This window comes from Euprymna scolopes, chromosome 18 (assembly GCF_053919585.1).
Source record: "Euprymna scolopes isolate OS-2025 chromosome 18, ASM5391958v1, whole genome shotgun sequence".
Classification (NCBI taxonomy): Eukaryota; Metazoa; Mollusca; class Cephalopoda; order Sepiida; family Sepiolidae; genus Euprymna; species Euprymna scolopes.
The window spans coordinates 84284965-84303111 of NC_136499.1; positions in this window are offsets into that span (position 1 = coordinate 84284965).

Sequence of the window (18147 nt, forward strand, 5' to 3'; positions counted from 1 at the left end):
GTTTAACCTGGGAATAATACCGCTTCTAATAGCAGTAAATTTTATCATATGTTGAAGCTGGGAATAATACCGCTTCTAATAGCAGTAAATTCTATCATATGTTGAAGCTGGGAATAATACCGCTTCTAATAACAGTAAATTTTATCATATGTTTAAGCTGGCAATAATACCGCCTCTAATAGCAGTAAATTTTATCATATGTTGAACCTGGGAATAATACCGCTTCTAATAGCAGTAAATTTTATCATATGTTTAAGCTGGGAATAATACCGCTTCTAATAGCAGTGAATTTTATCATATGTTGAACCTGGGAATACTACCGCTTCTAATAGAAGTAAATTTTATCATATGTGGAACCTGGGAATAATACCGCTTCTAATAGCAGTAAATTTTATCATATGTTGAACCTGGGAATAAAACCGCTTCTAATAGCAGTAAATTTTATCATATGTTGAACCTGGGAATAATACCGCTTCTAATAGCAGTAAATTTTATCATATGTTGAACCTGGGAATAATACCGCTTCTAATAGCAGTAAATTTTATCATATGTTGAAGCTGGGAATAATACCGCTTCCAATAGCAGTAAATTTTATCATATGTTGAACCTGGGAATAATACTGCTTCTAATAGCAGTAAATTTTATCATATGTTGAACCTGGGAACAATACCGCTTCTAATATCAGTAAATTTTATCATATGTTGAACCCGGGAATAATACCGCTTCTAATAGCAGTAAATTTTATGATATGTTTAACCTGGGAATAATACCGCTTCTAATAGCAGTAAATTTTATCATATGTTGAAGCTGGGAATAATACCGCTTCTAATAGCAGTATATTCTATCATATGTTGAAGCTGGGAATAATACCGCTCTAATAACAGTAAATTTTATCATATGTTGAAGCTGGGAATAATACCGCTTCTAATAGCAGTAAATTTTATCATATGTTGAACCTGGGAATAATACCGCTTCTAATAGCAGTAAATTTTATCATATGTTGAACCTGGGAATAATACCGCTTGTAATAGCAGTAAATTTTATCATATGTTGAAGCTGGGAATAATACCGCTTCCAATAGCAGTAAATTTTATCATATGTTGAACCTGGGAATAATACTGCTTCTAATAGCAGTAAATTTTATCATATGTTGAACCTGGGAACAATACCGCTTCTAATATCAGTAAATTTTATCATATGTTGAACCCGGGAATAATACCGCTTCTAATAGCAGTAAATTTTATGATATGTTTAACCTGGGAATAATACCGCTTCTAATAGCAGTAAATTTTATCATATGTTGAAGCTGGGAATAATACCGCTTCTAATAGCAGTATATTCTATCATATGTTGAAGCTGGGAATAATACCGCTTCTAATAACAGTAAATTTTATCATATGTTGAACCTGGGAATAATACCGCTTCTAATAGCAGTAAATTTTATCATATGTTGAACCTGGGAATAATACCGCTTCTAATAGCAGTAAATTTTATCATATGTTGAAGCTGGGAATAATACCGCTTCTAATAGCAGTAAATTTTATCATATGTTGAAGCTGGGAATAATACCGTTTCTAATAGCAGTAAATTTTATCATATGTTGAAGCTGGGAATAATACCGCTTCTAATAGCAGTAAATTTTATCATATGTTGAAGCTGGGAATAATACCGCTTCTAATAGCAGTAAATTTTATCATATGTTGAATCTGGGAATAATACCATTTCTAATAGCAGTAAATTTTATCATATGTTGAAGCTGGGAATAATACCGCTTCTAATAGCAGTAAATTTTATCATATGTTGAAGCTGGGAATAATACCGCTACTAATAGAAGTAAATTTTAACATATGTTGAACCTATGAAAAATACCGCTTCTAATAGCAGTAAATTTTATCATATGTTGAAGCTGGGAATAATACCGCTTCAAATAGCAGTAAATTTTATCATATGTTGAACCTGGGAATAATACCGCTTCCAATAGCAGTAAATTGTATTATATGTTGAACCTGGGAATAATACTGCTTCTAATAGCAGTAAATTTTATCATATGTTGAACCTGGGAACAATACCGCTTCTAATAGCAATTAATTTTATGATATGTTGAACCCGGGAATAATACCGCTTCTAATTGCAGTAAATTTTATGATATGTTTAACCTGGGAATAATACCGCTTCTAATAGCAGTAAATTTTATCATATGTTGAAGCTGGGAATAATAGGGCTTCTAATAGCAGTAAATTCTATCATATGTTGAAGCTGGGAATAATACCGCTTCTAATAACAGTAAAATTTATCATATGTTTAATCTGGCAATAATACCGCTTCTAATAGCAGTAAATTTTATCATATGTTGAACCTGGGAATAATACCGCTTCTAATAGCAGTAAATTTTATCATATGTTGAAGCTGGGAATAATACCGCTTCTAATAGCAGTGAATTTTATCATATGTGGAACCTGGGAATACTACCGCTTCTAATAGCAGTAAATTTTATCATATGTGGAACCTGGGAATAATACCGCTTCTAATAGCAGTAAATTTTATCATATGTTGAACCTGGGAATAATACCGCTTCTAATAGCAGTAGATTTTATCATATGTTGAAGCTGGGAATAATACCGCTTCTAATAGCAGTAAATTTTATCATAGGTTGAAGCTGGGAATAATACCGTTTCTAATAGCAGTAAATTTTATCATATGTTGAAGCTGGGAATAATACCGCTTCTAATAGCAGTAAATTTTATCATATGTTGAAGCTGGGAATAATACCGCTTCTAATAGCAGTAAATTTTATCATATGTTGAACCTGGGAATAATACTGCTTCTAATAGCAGTAAATTTTATCATATGTTGAAGCTGGGAATAATACCGCTTCTAATAGCAGTGAATTTTATCATATGTTGAACCTGGGAATACTACCGCTTCTAATAGCAGTAAATTTTATCATATGTGGAACCTGGGAATAATACCGCTTCTAATAGCAGTAAATTTTATCATATGTTGAACCTGGGAATAATACCGCTTCTAATAGCAGTAAATTTTATCATATGTTGAAGCTGGGAATAATACCGCTTCTAATAGAAGTAAATTTTAACATATGTTGAACCTATGAAAAATACCGCTTCTACTAGCAGTAAATTTTATCATATGTTGAAGCTGGGAATAATACCGCTTCTAATAGCAGTAAATTTTATCATATGTTGAACCTGGGAATAATACAGCTTCTAATAGCAGTAAATTTTATCATATGTTGAACCTGGGAATAATACTGCTTCTAATAGCAGTAAAGTTTATCATTTGTTGAACCTGGAAATAATACCGCTTCTAATAGCAGTAAATTTTATCATATGTTGAAGCTGGGAATAATACCGCTTCCAATAGCAGTAAATTTTATCATATGTTGAACCTGGGAATAATACTGCTTCTAATAGCAGTAAATTTTATCATATGTTGAACCTGGGAACAATACCGCTTCTAATAGCAGTAAATTTTATGATATGTTGAACCCGGGAATAATACCGCTTCTAATAGCAGTAAATTTTATGATATGTTTAACCTGGGAATAATACCGCTTCTAATAGCAGTAAATTTTATCATATGTTGAAGCTGGGAATAATACCGCTTCTAATAGCAGTAAATTCTATCATATGTTAAAGCTGGGAATAATACCGCTTCTAATAACAGTAAATTTTATCATATGTTTAAGCTGGCAATAATACCGCTTCTAATAGCAGTAAATTTTATCATATGTTGAACCTGGGAATAATACCGCTTCTAATAGCAGTAAATTTTATCATATGTTTAAGCTGGGAATAATACCGCTTCTAATAGCAGTGAATTTTATCATATGTTGAACCTGGGAATACTACCGCTTCTAATAGAAGTAAATTTTATCATATGTGGAACCTGGGAATACTACCGCTTCTAATAGCAGTAAATTTTATCATATGTGGAACCTGGGAATAATACCGCTTCTAATAGCAGTAAATTTTATCATATGTTGAACCTGGGAATAATACCGCTTCTAATAGCAGTAAATTTTATCATATGTTGAAGCTGGGAATAATACCGCTTCTAATAGCAGTAAATTTTATCATAGGTTGAAGCTGGGAATAATACCGTTTCTAATAGCAGTAAATTTTATCATATGTTGAAGCTGGGAATAATACCGCTTCTAATAGCAGTAAATTTTATCATATGTTGAAGCTGGGAATAATACCGCTTCTAATAGCAGTAAATTTTATCATATGTTGAACCTGGGAATAATACCATTTCTAATAGCAGTAAATTTTATCATATGTTGAAGCTGGGAATAATACCGCTTCTAATAGCAGTGAATTTTATCATATGTTGAACCTGGGAATACTACCGCTTCTAATAGCCGTAAATTTTATCATATGTGGAACCTGGGAATAATACCGCTTCTAATAGCAGTAAATTTTATCATATGTTGAACCTGGGAATAATACCGCTTCTAATAGCAGTAAATTTTATCATATGTTGAAGCTGGGAATAATACCGCTTCTAATAGAAGTAAATTTCAACATATGTTGAACCTATGAAAAATACCGCTTCTTCTAGCAGTAAATTTTATCATATGTTGAAGCTGGGAATAATACCGCTTCTAATAGCAGTAAATTTTATCATATGTTTAACCTGGGAATAATACTGCTTCTAATAGCAGTAAAGTTTATCATTTGTTGAACCTGGAAATAATACCGCTTCTAATAGCAGTAAATTTTATCATATGTTGAAGCTGGGAATAATACCGCTTCCAATAGCAGTAAATTTTATCATATGTTGAACCTGGGAATAATACTGCTTCTAATAGCAGTAAATTTTATCATATGTTGAACCTGGGAACAATACCGCTTCTAATAGCAGTAAATTTTATGATATGTTGAACCCGGGAATAATACCGCTTCTAATAGCAGTAAATTTTATGATATGTTTAACCTGGGAATAATACCGCTTCTAATAGCAGTAAATTTTATCATATGTTGAAGCTGGGAATAATAGGGCTTCTAATAGCAGTAAATTCTATCATATGTTGAAGCTGGGAATAATACCGCTTCTAATAACAGTAAATTTTATCATATGTTTAAGCTGGCAATAATACCGCTTCTAATAGCAGTAAATTTTATCATATGTTGAACCTGGGAATAATACCGCTTCTAATAGCAGTAAATTTTATCATATGTTTAAGCTGGGAATAATACCGCTTCTAATAGCAGTGAATTTTATCATATGTTGAACCTGGGAATACTACCGCTTCTAATAGAAGTAAATTTTATCATATGTGGAACCTGGGAATAATACCGCTTCTAATAGCAGTAAATTTTATCATATGTTGAACCTGGGAATAAAACCGCTTCTAATAGCAGTAAATTTTATCATATGTTGAACCTGGGAATAATACCGCTTCTAATAGCAGTAAATTTTATCATATGTTGAACCTGGGAATAATACCGCTTCTAATAGCAGTAAATTTTATCATATGTTGAAGCTGGGAATAATACCGCTTCCAATAGCAGTAAATTTTATCATATGTTGAAGCTGGGAATAATACTGCTTCTAATAGCAGTAAATTTTATCATATGTTGAACCTGGGAACAATACCGCTTCTAATATCAGTAAATTTTATCATATGTTGAACCCGGGAATAATACCGCTTCTAATAGCAGTAAATTTTATGATATGTTTAACCTGGGAATAATACCGCTTCTAATAGCAGTAAATTTTATCATATGTTGAAGCTGGGAATAATACCGCTTCTAATAGCAGTATATTCTATCATATGTTGAAGCTGGGAATAATACCGCTCTAATAACAGTAAATTTTATCATATGTTTAAGCTGGGAATAATACCGCTTCTAATAGCAGTAAATTTTATCATATGTTGAAGCTGGGAATAATACCGCTTCTAATAGCAGTAAATTTTATCATATGTTGAAGCTGGGAATAATACCGCTTCTAATAGCAGTAAATTTTATCATATGTTGAAGCTGGGAATAATACCGTTTCTAATAGCAGTAAATTTTATCATATGTTGAAGCTGGGAATAATACCGCTTCTAATAGCAGTAAATTTTATCATATGTTGAAGCTGGGAATAATACCGCTTCTAATAGCAGTAAATTTTATCATATGTTGAATCTGGGAATAATACCATTTCTAATAGCAGTAAATTTTATCATATGTTGAAGCTGGGAATAATACCGCTTCTAACAGCAGTAAATTTTATCATATGTTGAAGCTGGGAATAATACCGCTTCTAATAGAAGTAAATTTTAACATATGTTGAACCTATGAAAAATACCGCTTCTAATAGCAGTAAATTTTATCATATGTTGAAGCTGGGAATAATACCGCTTCTAATAGCAGTAAATTTTATCATATGTTGAACCTGGGAATAATACAGCTTCTAATAGCAGTAAATTTTATCATATGTTGAACCTGGGAATAATACTGCTTCTAATAGCAGTAAAGTTTATCATTTGTTGAACCTGGGAATAATACCGCTTCAAATAGCAGTAAATTTTATCATATGTTGAAGCTGGGAATAATACCGCTTCCAATAGCAGTAAATTTTATCATATGTTGAACCTGGGAATAATACTGCTTCTAATAGCAGTAAATTTTATCATATGTTGAACCTGGGAACAATACCGCTTCTAATAGCAGTAAATTTTATGATATGTTGATCCCGGGAATAATACCGCTTCTAATAGCAGTAAATTTTATGATATGTTTAACCTGGGAATAATACCGCTTCTAATAGCAGTAAATTTTATCATATGTTGAAGCTGGGAATAATACCGCTTCTAATAGCAGTAAATTCTATCATATGTTGAAGCTGGGAATAATACCGCTTCTAATAACAGTAAAATTTATCATATGTTTAAGCTGGCAATAATACCGCTTCTAATAGCAGTAAATTTTATCATATGTTGAACCTGGGAATAATACCGCTTCTAATAGCAGTAAATTTTATCATATGTTGAAGCTGGGAATAATACCGCTTCTAATAGCAGTGAATTTTATCATATGTTGAACCTGGGAATACTACCGCTTCTAATAGCAGTAAATTTTATCATATGTGGAACCTGGGAATAATACCGCTTCTAATAGCAGTAAATTTTATCATATGTTGAACCTGGGAATAATACCGCTTCTAATAGCAGTAAATTTTATCATATGTTGAACCTGGGAATAATACCGCTTCTAATAGAAGTAAATTTTAACATATGTTGAACCTATGAAAAATACCGCTTCTAATAGCAGTACATTTTATCATATGTTGAAGCTGGGAATAATATCGCTTCTAATAGCAGTAAATTTTATCATATGTTTGACCTGGGAATAATACCGCTTCTAATAGCAGTAAAGTTTATCATATGTTGAACCTGGGAATAATACCGCTTCTAATAGCAGTAAATTTTATCATATGTTGAAGCTGGGAATAATATCGCTTCTAATAGCAGTAAATTTTATCATATGTTGGACCTGGGAATAATACCGCTTCTAATAGCAGTAAATTTTATCATATGTTGAACCTGGGAATAATACCGCTTCTAATAGTAGTAAATTTTATCATATGTTGAACCTGGGAATAATACCGTTTCTAATAGCAGTAAAGTTTATCATATGTTTAACCTGGGAATAATACCGCTTCTAATAGCAGTAAATTTTATGATATGTTGAACCTGGGAATAATACTGCTTCTAATAGCAGTAAATTTTATCATATGTTGAACCTGGGAAATATACCGCTTCTAATAGCAGTAAATTTTATCATATGTTGAAGCTGGGAATAATACCGCTTCTAATAGCAGTAAATTTTATGATATGTTTAACCTGGGAATAATACCGCTTCTAATAGCAGTAAATTTTATCATATGTTGAAGCTGGGAATAATACCGCTTCTAATAGCAGTAAATTCTATCATATGTTGAAGCTGGGAATAATACCGCTTCTAATAACAGTAAAATTTATCATATGTTTAAGCTGGCAATAATACCGCTTCTAATAGCAGTAAATTTTATCATATGTTGAACCTGGGAATAATACCGCTTCTAATAGCAGTAAATTTTATCATATGTTGAAGCTGGGAATAATACCGCTTCTAATAGCAGTGAATTTTATCATATGTTGAACCTGGGAATACTACCGCTTCTAATAGCAGTAAATTTTATCATATGTGGAACCTGGGAATAATACCGCTTCTAATAGCAGTAAATTTTATCATATGTTGAACCTGGGAATAATACTGCTTCTAATAGCAGTAAATTTTATCATATGTTGAACCTGGGAATAATACCGCTTCTAATAGAAGTAAATTTTAACATATGTTGAACCTATGAAAAATACCGCTTCTAATAGCAGTACATTTTATCATATGTTGAAGCTGGGAATAATATCGCTTCTAATAGCAGTAAATTTTATCATATGTTTGACCTGGGAATAATACCGCTTCTAATAGCAGTAAAGTTTGTCATATGTTGAACCTGGGAATAATACCGCTTCTAATAGCAGTAAATTTTATCATATGTTGAAGCTGGGAATAATATCGCTTCTAATAGCAGTAAATTTTATCATATGTTGGACCTGGGAATAATACCGCTTCTAATAGTAGTAAATTTTATCATATGTTGAACCTGGGAATAATACCGTTTCTAATAGCAGTAAAGTTTATCATATGTTTAACCTGGGAATAATACCGCTTCTAATAGCAGTAAATTTTATGATATGTTGAACCTGGGAATAATACTGCTTCTAATAGCAGTAAATTTTATCATATGTTGAACCTGGGAAATATACCGCTTCTAATAGCAGTAAATTTTATCATATGTTGAAGCTGGGAATAATACCGCTTCTAATAGCAGTAAATTTTATCATATGTTTAAGCTGGGAATAATACCGCTTCTAATAGCAGTAAATTTTATCATATGTTGAAGCTGGGAATAATACCGCTTCTAATAGCAGTAAATTTTATCATATGTTGAACCTGGGAATAATACCATTTCTAATAGCAGTACATTTCATCATATGTTAAAGCTGGGAATAATACCGCTTCTAATAGCAGTAAATTTTATGATATGTTGAACCTGGGAATAATACCGCTTCTAATAGCAGTAAATTTTATCATATGTTGAAGCTGGGAATAATACCGCTTCTAATAGCAGTAAATTTTATCATATGTTGAACCTGGGAATAATACCGCTTCTAATAGCAGTAAATTTTATCATATGTTGAAGCTGGGAATAATACCGCTTCCAATAGCAGTAAATTTTATCATATGTTGAACCTGGGAAATATACTGCTTCTAATAGCAGTAAATTTTATCATATGTTGAACCTGGGAACAATACCGCTTCTAATAGCAGTAAATTTTATCATATGTTGAACCCGGGAATAATACCGCTTCTAATAGCAGTAAATTTTATGATATGTTTAACCTGGGAATAATACCGCTTCTAATAGCAGTAAATTTTATCATATGTTAAACCTGGGAATAATACCGCTTCTAATAGCAGTATATTCTATCATATGTTGAAGCTGGGAATAATACCGCTTCTAATAGCAGTAAATTTTATCATATGTTGAAGCTGGGAATAATACCGCTTCTAATAGCAGTAAATTTTATCATATGTTGAACCTGGGAATAATACCGCTTCTAATAGCAGTAAATTTTATCATATGTTGAAGCTGGGAATAATACCGCTTCTAATAGCAGTAAATTTTATCATAGGTTGAAGCTGGGAATAATACCGTTTCTAATAGCAGTAAATTTTATCATATGTTGAAGCTGGGAATAATACCGCTTCTAATAGCAGTAAATTTTATCATATGTTGAAGCTGGGAATAATACCGCTTCTAATAGCAGTAAATTTTATCATATGTTGAACCTAGGAATAATACCATTTCTAATAGCAGTAAATTTTATCATATGTTGAAGCTGGGAATAATACCGCTTCTAATAGCAGTCAATTTTATCATATGTTGAACCTGGGAATACTACCGCTTCTAATAGCAGTAAATTTTATCATATGTGGAACCTGGGAATAATACCGCTTCTAATAGCAGTAAATTTTATCATATGTTGAACCTGGGAATAATACCGCTTCTAATAGCAGTAAATTTTATCATATGTTGAAGCTGGGAATAATACCGCTTCTAATAGAAGTAAATTTTAACATATGTTGAACCTATGAAAAATACCGCTTCTAATAGCAGTAAATTTTATCATATGTTGAAGCTGGGAATAATACCGCTTCTAATAGCAGTAAATTTTATCATATGTTGAACCTGGGAATAATACAGCTTCTAATAGCAGTAAATTTTATCATATGTTGAACCTGGGAATAATACTGCTTCTAATAGCAGTAAAGTTTATAATTTGTTGAACCTGGAAATAATACCGCTTCTAATAGCAGTAAATTTTATCATATGTTGAACCTGGGAATAATACCGCTTCCAATAGCAGTAAATTTTATCATATGTTGAACCTGGGAATAATACTGCTTCTAATAGCAGTAAATTTTATCATATGTTGAACCTGGGAACAATACCGCTTCTAATAGCAGTAAATTTTATGATATGTTGAACCCGGGAATAATACCGCTTCTAATAGCAGTAAATTTTATGATATGTTTAACCTGGGAATAATACCGCTTCTAATAGCAGTAAATTATATGATATGTTGAAGCTGGGAATAATACCGCTTCTAATAGCAGTAAATTCTATCATATGTTGAAGCTGGGAATAATACCGCTTCTAATAGAAGTAAATTTTATCATATGTTTAAGCTGGCAATAATACCGCTTCTAATAGCAGTAAATTTTATCATATGTTGAACCTGGGAATAATACCGCTTCTAATAGCAGTAAATTTTATCATATGTTTAAGCTGGGAATAATACCGCTTCTAATAGCAGTGAATTTTATCATATGTTGAACCTGGGAATACTACCGCTTCTAATAGAAGTAAATTTTATCATATGTGGAACCTGGGAATAATACCGCTTCTAATAGCAGTAAATTTTATCATATGTTGAACCTGGGAATAAAACCGCTTCTAATAGCAGTAAATTTTATCATATGTTGAAGCTGGGAATTATACCGCTTCTAATAGAAGTAAATTTTAACATATGTTGAACCTATGAAAAATACCGCTTCTAATAGCAGTACATTTTATCATATGTTGAAGCTGGGAATAATATCGCTTCTAATAGCAGTAAATTTTATCATATGTTGAAGCTGGGAATAATACCGCTTCCAATAGCAGTAAATTTTATCATATGTTGAACCTGGGAATAATACTGCTTCTAATAGCAGTAAATTTTATCATATGTTGAACCTGGGAACAATACCGCTTCTAATAGCAGTAAATTTTATCATATGTTGAACCCGGGAATAATACCGCTTCTAATAGCAGTAAATTTTATGATATGTTTAACCTGGGAATAATACCGCTTCTAATAGCAGTAAATTTTATCATATGTTGAAGCTGGGAATAATACCGCTTCTAATAGCAGTAAATTTTATCATATGTTGAAGCTGGGAATAATACCGCTTCTAATAGCAGTAAATTTTATCATATGTTGAAGCTGGGAATAATACCGTTTCTAATAGCAGTAAATTTTATCATATGTTGAAGCTGGGAATAATACCGCTTCTAATAGCAGTAAATTTTATCATATGTTGAAGCTGGGAATAATACCGCTTCTAATAGCAGTAAATTTTATCATATGTTGAATCTGGGAATAATACCATTTCTAATAGCAGTAAATTTTATCATATGTTGAAGCTGGGAATAATACCGCTTCTAATAGCAGTAAATTTTATCATATGTTGAAGCTGGGAATAATACCGCTTCTAATAGAAGTAAATTTTAACATATGTTGAACCTATGAAAAATACCGCTTCTAATAGCAGTAAATTTTATCATATGTTGAAGCTGGGAATAATACCGCTTCTAATAGCAGTAAATTTTATCATATGTTGAACCTGGGAATAATACAGCTTCTAATAGCAGTAAATTTTATCATATGTTGAACCTGGGAATAATACTGCTTCTAATAGCAGTAAAGTTTATCATTTGTTGAACCTGGGAATAATACCGCTTCAAATAGCAGTAAATTTTATCATATGTTGAAGCTGGGAATAATACCGCTTCCAATAGCAGTAAATTTTATCATATGTTGAACCTGGGAATAATACTGCTTCTAATAGCAGTAAATTTTATCATATGTTGAACCTGGGAACAATACCGCTTCTAATAGCAGTAAATTTTATGATATGTTGATCCCGGGAATAATACCGCTTCTAATAGCAGTAAATTTTATGATATGTTTAACCTGGGAATAATACCGCTTCTAATAGCAGTAAATTTTATCATATGTTGAAGCTGGGAATAATACCGCTTCTAATAGCAGTAAATTCTATCATATGTTGAAGCTGGGAATAATACCGCTTCTAATAACAGTAAAATTTATCATATGTTTAAGCTGGCAATAATACCGCTTCTAATAGCAGTAAATTTTATCATATGTTGAACCTGGGAATAATACCGCTTCTAATAGCAGTAAATTTTATCATATGTTGAAGCTGGGAATAATACCGCTTCTAATAGCAGTGAATTTTATCATATGTTGAACCTGGGAATACTACCGCTTCTAATAGCAGTAAATTTTATCATATGTGGAACCTGGGAATAATACCGCTTCTAATAGCAGTAAATTTTATCATATGTTGAACCTGGGAATAATACCGCTTCTAATAGCAGTAAATTTTATCATATGTTGAACCTGGGAATAATACCGCTTCTAATAGAAGTAAATTTTAACATATGTTGAACCTATGAAAAATACCGCTTCTAATAGCAGTACATTTTATCATATGTTGAAGCTGGGAATAATATCGCTTCTAATAGCAGTAAATTTTATCATATGTTTGACCTGGGAATAATACCGCTTCTAATAGCAGTAAAGTTTATCATATGTTGAACCTGGGAATAATACCGCTTCTAATAGCAGTAAATTTTATCATATGTTGAAGCTGGGAATAATATCGCTTCTAATAGCAGTAAATTTTATCATATGTTGGACCTGGGAATAATACCGCTTCTAATAGCAGTAAATTTTATCATATGTTGAACCTGGGAATAATACCGCTTCTAATAGTAGTAAATTTTATCATATGTTGAACCTGGGAATAATACCGTTTCTAATAGCAGTAAAGTTTATCATATGTTTAACCTGGGAATAATACCGCTTCTAATAGCAGTAAATTTTATGATATGTTGAACCTGGGAATAATACTGCTTCTAATAGCAGTAAATTTTATCATATGTTGAACCTGGGAAATATACCGCTTCTAATAGCAGTAAATTTTATCATATGTTGAAGCTGGGAATAATACCGCTTCTAATAGCAGTAAATTTTATGATATGTTTAACCTGGGAATAATACCGCTTCTAATAGCAGTAAATTTTATCATATGTTGAAGCTGGGAATAATACCGCTTCTAATAGCAGTAAATTCTATCATATGTTGAAGCTGGGAATAATACCGCTTCTAATAACAGTAAAATTTATCATATGTTTAAGCTGGCAATAATACCGCTTCTAATAGCAGTAAATTTTATCATATGTTGAACCTGGGAATAATACCGCTTCTAATAGCAGTAAATTTTATCATATGTTGAAGCTGTGAATAATACCGCTTCTAATAGCAGTGAATTTTATCATATGTTGAACCTGGGAATACTACCGCTTCTAATAGCAGTAAATTTTATCATATGTGGAACCTGGGAATAATACCGCTTCTAATAGCAGTAAATTTTATCATATGTTGAACCTGGGAATAATACCGCTTCTAATAGCAGTAAATTTTATCATATGTTGAACCTGGGAATAATACCGCTTCTAATAGAAGTAAATTTTAACATATGTTGAACCTATGAAAAATACCGCTTCTAATAGCAGTACATTTTATCATATGTTGAAGCTGGGAATAATATCGCTTCTAATAGCAGTAAATTTTATCATATGTTTGACCTGGGAATAATACCGCTTCTAATAGCAGTAAAGTTTATCATATGTTGAACCTGGGAATAATACCGCTTCTAATAGCAGTAAATGTTATCATATGTTGAAGCTGGGAATAATATCGCTTCTAATAGCAGTAAATTTTATCATATGTTGGACCTGGGAATAATACCGCTTCTAATAGCAGTAAATTTTATCATATGTTGAACCTGGGAATAATACCGCTTCTAATAGTAGTAAATTTTATCATATGTTGAACCTGGGAATAATACCGTTTCTAATAGCAGTAAAGTTTATCATATGTTTAACCTGGGAATAATACCGCTTCTAATAGCAGTAAATTTTATGATATGTTGAACCTGGGAATAATACTGCTTCTAATAGCAGTAAATTGTATCATATGTTGAACCTGGGAAATATACCGCTTCTAATAGCAGTAAATTTTATCATATGTTGAACCTGGGAATAATACCGCTTCTAATAGCAGTAAATTTTATGATATGTTTAACCTGGGAATAATACCGCTTCTAATAGCAGTAAATTTTATCATATGTTGAAGCTGGGAATAATACCGCTTCTAATAGCAGTAAATTCTATCAATATGTTGAAGCTGGGAATAATACCGCTTCTAATAACAGTAAAATTTATCATATGTTTAAGCTGGCAATAATACCGCTTCTAATAGCAGTAAATTTTATCATATGTTAAACCTGGGAATAATACCGCTTCTAATAGCAGTAAATTTTATCATATGTTGAAGCTGGGAATAATACCGCTTCTAATAGCAGTGAATTTTATCATATGTTGAACCTGGGAATACTACCGCTTCTAATAGCAGTAAATTTTATCATATGTGGAACCTGGGAATAATACCGCTTCTAATAGCAGTAAATTTTATCATATGTTGAACCTGGGAATAATACCGCTTCTAATAGCAGTAAATTTTATCATATGTTGAACCTGGGAATAATACCGCTTCTAATAGAAGTAAATTTTAACATATGTTGAACCTATGAAAAATACCGCTTCTAATAGTAGTAAATTTTATCATATGTTGAACCTGGGAATAATACCGTTTCTAATAGCAGTAAAGTTTATCATATGTTTAACCTGGGAATAATACCGCTTCTAATAGCAGTAAATTTTATGATATGTTGAACCTGGGAATAATACTGCTTCTAATAGCAGTAAATTTTATCATATGTTGAACCTGGGAAATATACCGCTTCTAATAGCAGTAAATTTTATCATATGTTGAAGCTGGGAATAATACCGCTTCTAATAGCAGTAAATTTTATCATATGTTTAAGCTGGGAATAATACCGCTTCTAATAGCAGTAAATTTTATCATATGTTGAAGCTGGGAATAATACCGCTTCTAATAGCAGTAAATTTTATCATATGTTGAACCTGGGAATAATACCATTTCTAATAGCAGTACATTTCATCATATGTTAAAGCTGGGAATAATACCGCTTCTAATAGCAGTAAATTTTATGATATGTTGAACCTGGGAATAATACCGCTTCTAATAGCAGTAAATTTTATCATATGTTGAAGCTGGGAATAATACCGCTTCTAATAGCAGTAAATTTTATCATATGTTGAACCTGGGAATAATACCGCTTCTAATAGCAGTAAATTTTATCATATGTTGAAGCTGGGAATAATACCGCTTCCAATAGCAGTAAATTTTATCATATGTTGAACCTGGGAAATATACTGCTTCTAATAGCAGTAAATTTTATCATATGTTGAACCTGGGAACAATACTGCTTCTAATAGCAGTAAATTTTATCATATGTTGAACCCGGGAATAATACCGCTTCTAATAGCAGTAAATTTTATGATATGTTTAACCTGGGAATAATACCGCTTCTAATAGCAGTAAATTTTGTCATATGTTAAACCTGGGAATAATACCGCTTCTAATAGCAGTATATTCTATCATATGTTGAAGCTGGGAATAATACCGCTTCTAATAGCAGTAAATTTTATCATATGTTGAAGCTGGGAATAATACCGCTTCTAATAGCAGTAAATTTTATCATATGTTGAACCTGGGAATAATACCGCTTCTAATAGCAGTAAATTTTATCATATGTTGAAGCTGGGAATAATACCGCTTCTAATAGCAGTAAATTTTATCATAGGTTGAAGCTGGGAATAATACCGTTTCTAATAGCAGTAAATTTTATCATATGTTGAAGCTGGGAATAATACCGCTTCTAATAGCAGTAAATTTTATCATATGTTGAAGCTGGGAATAATACCGCTTCTAATAGCAGTAAATTTTATCATATGTTGAACCTAGGAATAATACCATTTCTAATAGCAGTAAATTTTATCATATGTTGAAGCTGGGAATAATACCGCTTCTAATAGCAGTGAATTTTATCATATGTTGAACCTGGGAATACTACCGCTTCTAATAGCAGTAAATTTTATCATATGTGGAACCTGGGAATAATACCGCTTCTAATAGCAGTAAATTTTATCATATGTTGAACCTGGGAATAATACCGCTTCTAATAGCAGTAAATTTTATCATATGTTGAAGCTGGGAATAATACCGCTTCTAATAGAAGTAAATTTTAACATATGTTGAACCTATGAAAAATACCGCTTCTAATAGCAGTAAATTTTATCATATGTTGAAGCTGGGAATAATACCGCTTCTAATAGCAGTAAATTTTATCATATGTTGAACCTGGGAATAATACAGCTTCTAATAGCAGTAAATTTTATCATATGTTGAACCTGGGAATAATACTGCTTCTAATAGCAGTAAAGTTTATAATTTGTTGAACCTGGAAATAATACCGCTTCTAATAGCAGTAAATTTTATCATATGTTGAACCTGGGAATAATACCGCTTCCAATAGCAGTAAATTTTATCATATGTTGAACCTGGGAATAATACTGCTTCTAATAGCAGTAAATTTTATCATATGTTGAACCTGGGAACAATACCGCTTCTAATAGCAGTAAATTTTATGATATGTTGAACCCGGGAATAATACCGCTTCTAATAGCAGTAAATTTTATGATATGTTTAACCTGGGAATAATACCGCTTCTAATAGCAGTAAATTATATGATATGTTGAAGCTGGGAATAATACCGCTTCTAATAGCAGTAAATTCTATCATATGTTGAAGCTGGGAATAATACCGCTTCTAATAGAAGTAAATTTTATCATATGTTTAAGCTGGCAATAATACCGCTTCTAATAGCAGTAAATTTTATCATATGTTGAACCTGGGAATAATACCGCTTCTAATAGCAGTAAATTTTATCATATGTTTAAGCTGGGAATAATACCGCTTCTAATAGCAGTGAATTTTATCATATGTTGAACCTGGGAATACTACCGCTTCTAATAGAAGTAAATTTTATCATATGTGGAACCTGGGAATAATACCGCTTCTAATAGCAGTAAATTTTATCATATGTTGAACCTGGGAATAAAACCGCTTCTAATAGCAGTAAATTTTATCATATGTTGAAGCTGGGAATTATACCGCTTCTAATAGAAGTAAATTTTAACATATGTTGAACCTATGAAAAATACCGCTTCTAATAGCAGTACATTTTATCATATGTTGAAGCTGGGAATAATATCGCTTCTAATAGCAGTAAATTTTATCATATGTTGAAGCTGGGAATAATACCGCTTCCAATAGCAGTAAATTTTATCATATGTTGAACCTGGGAATAATACTGCTTCTAATAGCAGTAAATTTTATCATATGTTGAACCTGGGAACAATACCGCTTCTAATAGCAGTAAATTTTATCATATGTTGAACCCGGGAATAATACCGCTTCTAATAGCAGTAAATTTTATGATATGTTTAACCTGGGAATAATACCGCTTCTAATAGCAGTAAATTTTATCATATGTTGAAGCTGGGAATAATACCGCTTCTAATAGCAGTATATTCTATCATATGTTGAAGCTGGGAATAATACCGCTTCTAATAACAGTAAATTTTATATGTTGAAGCTGAGAATAATACCGCTTCTAATAGCAGTAAATTTTATCATATGTTGAACCTGGGAATAATACCGCTTCTAATAGCAGTAAATTTTATCATATG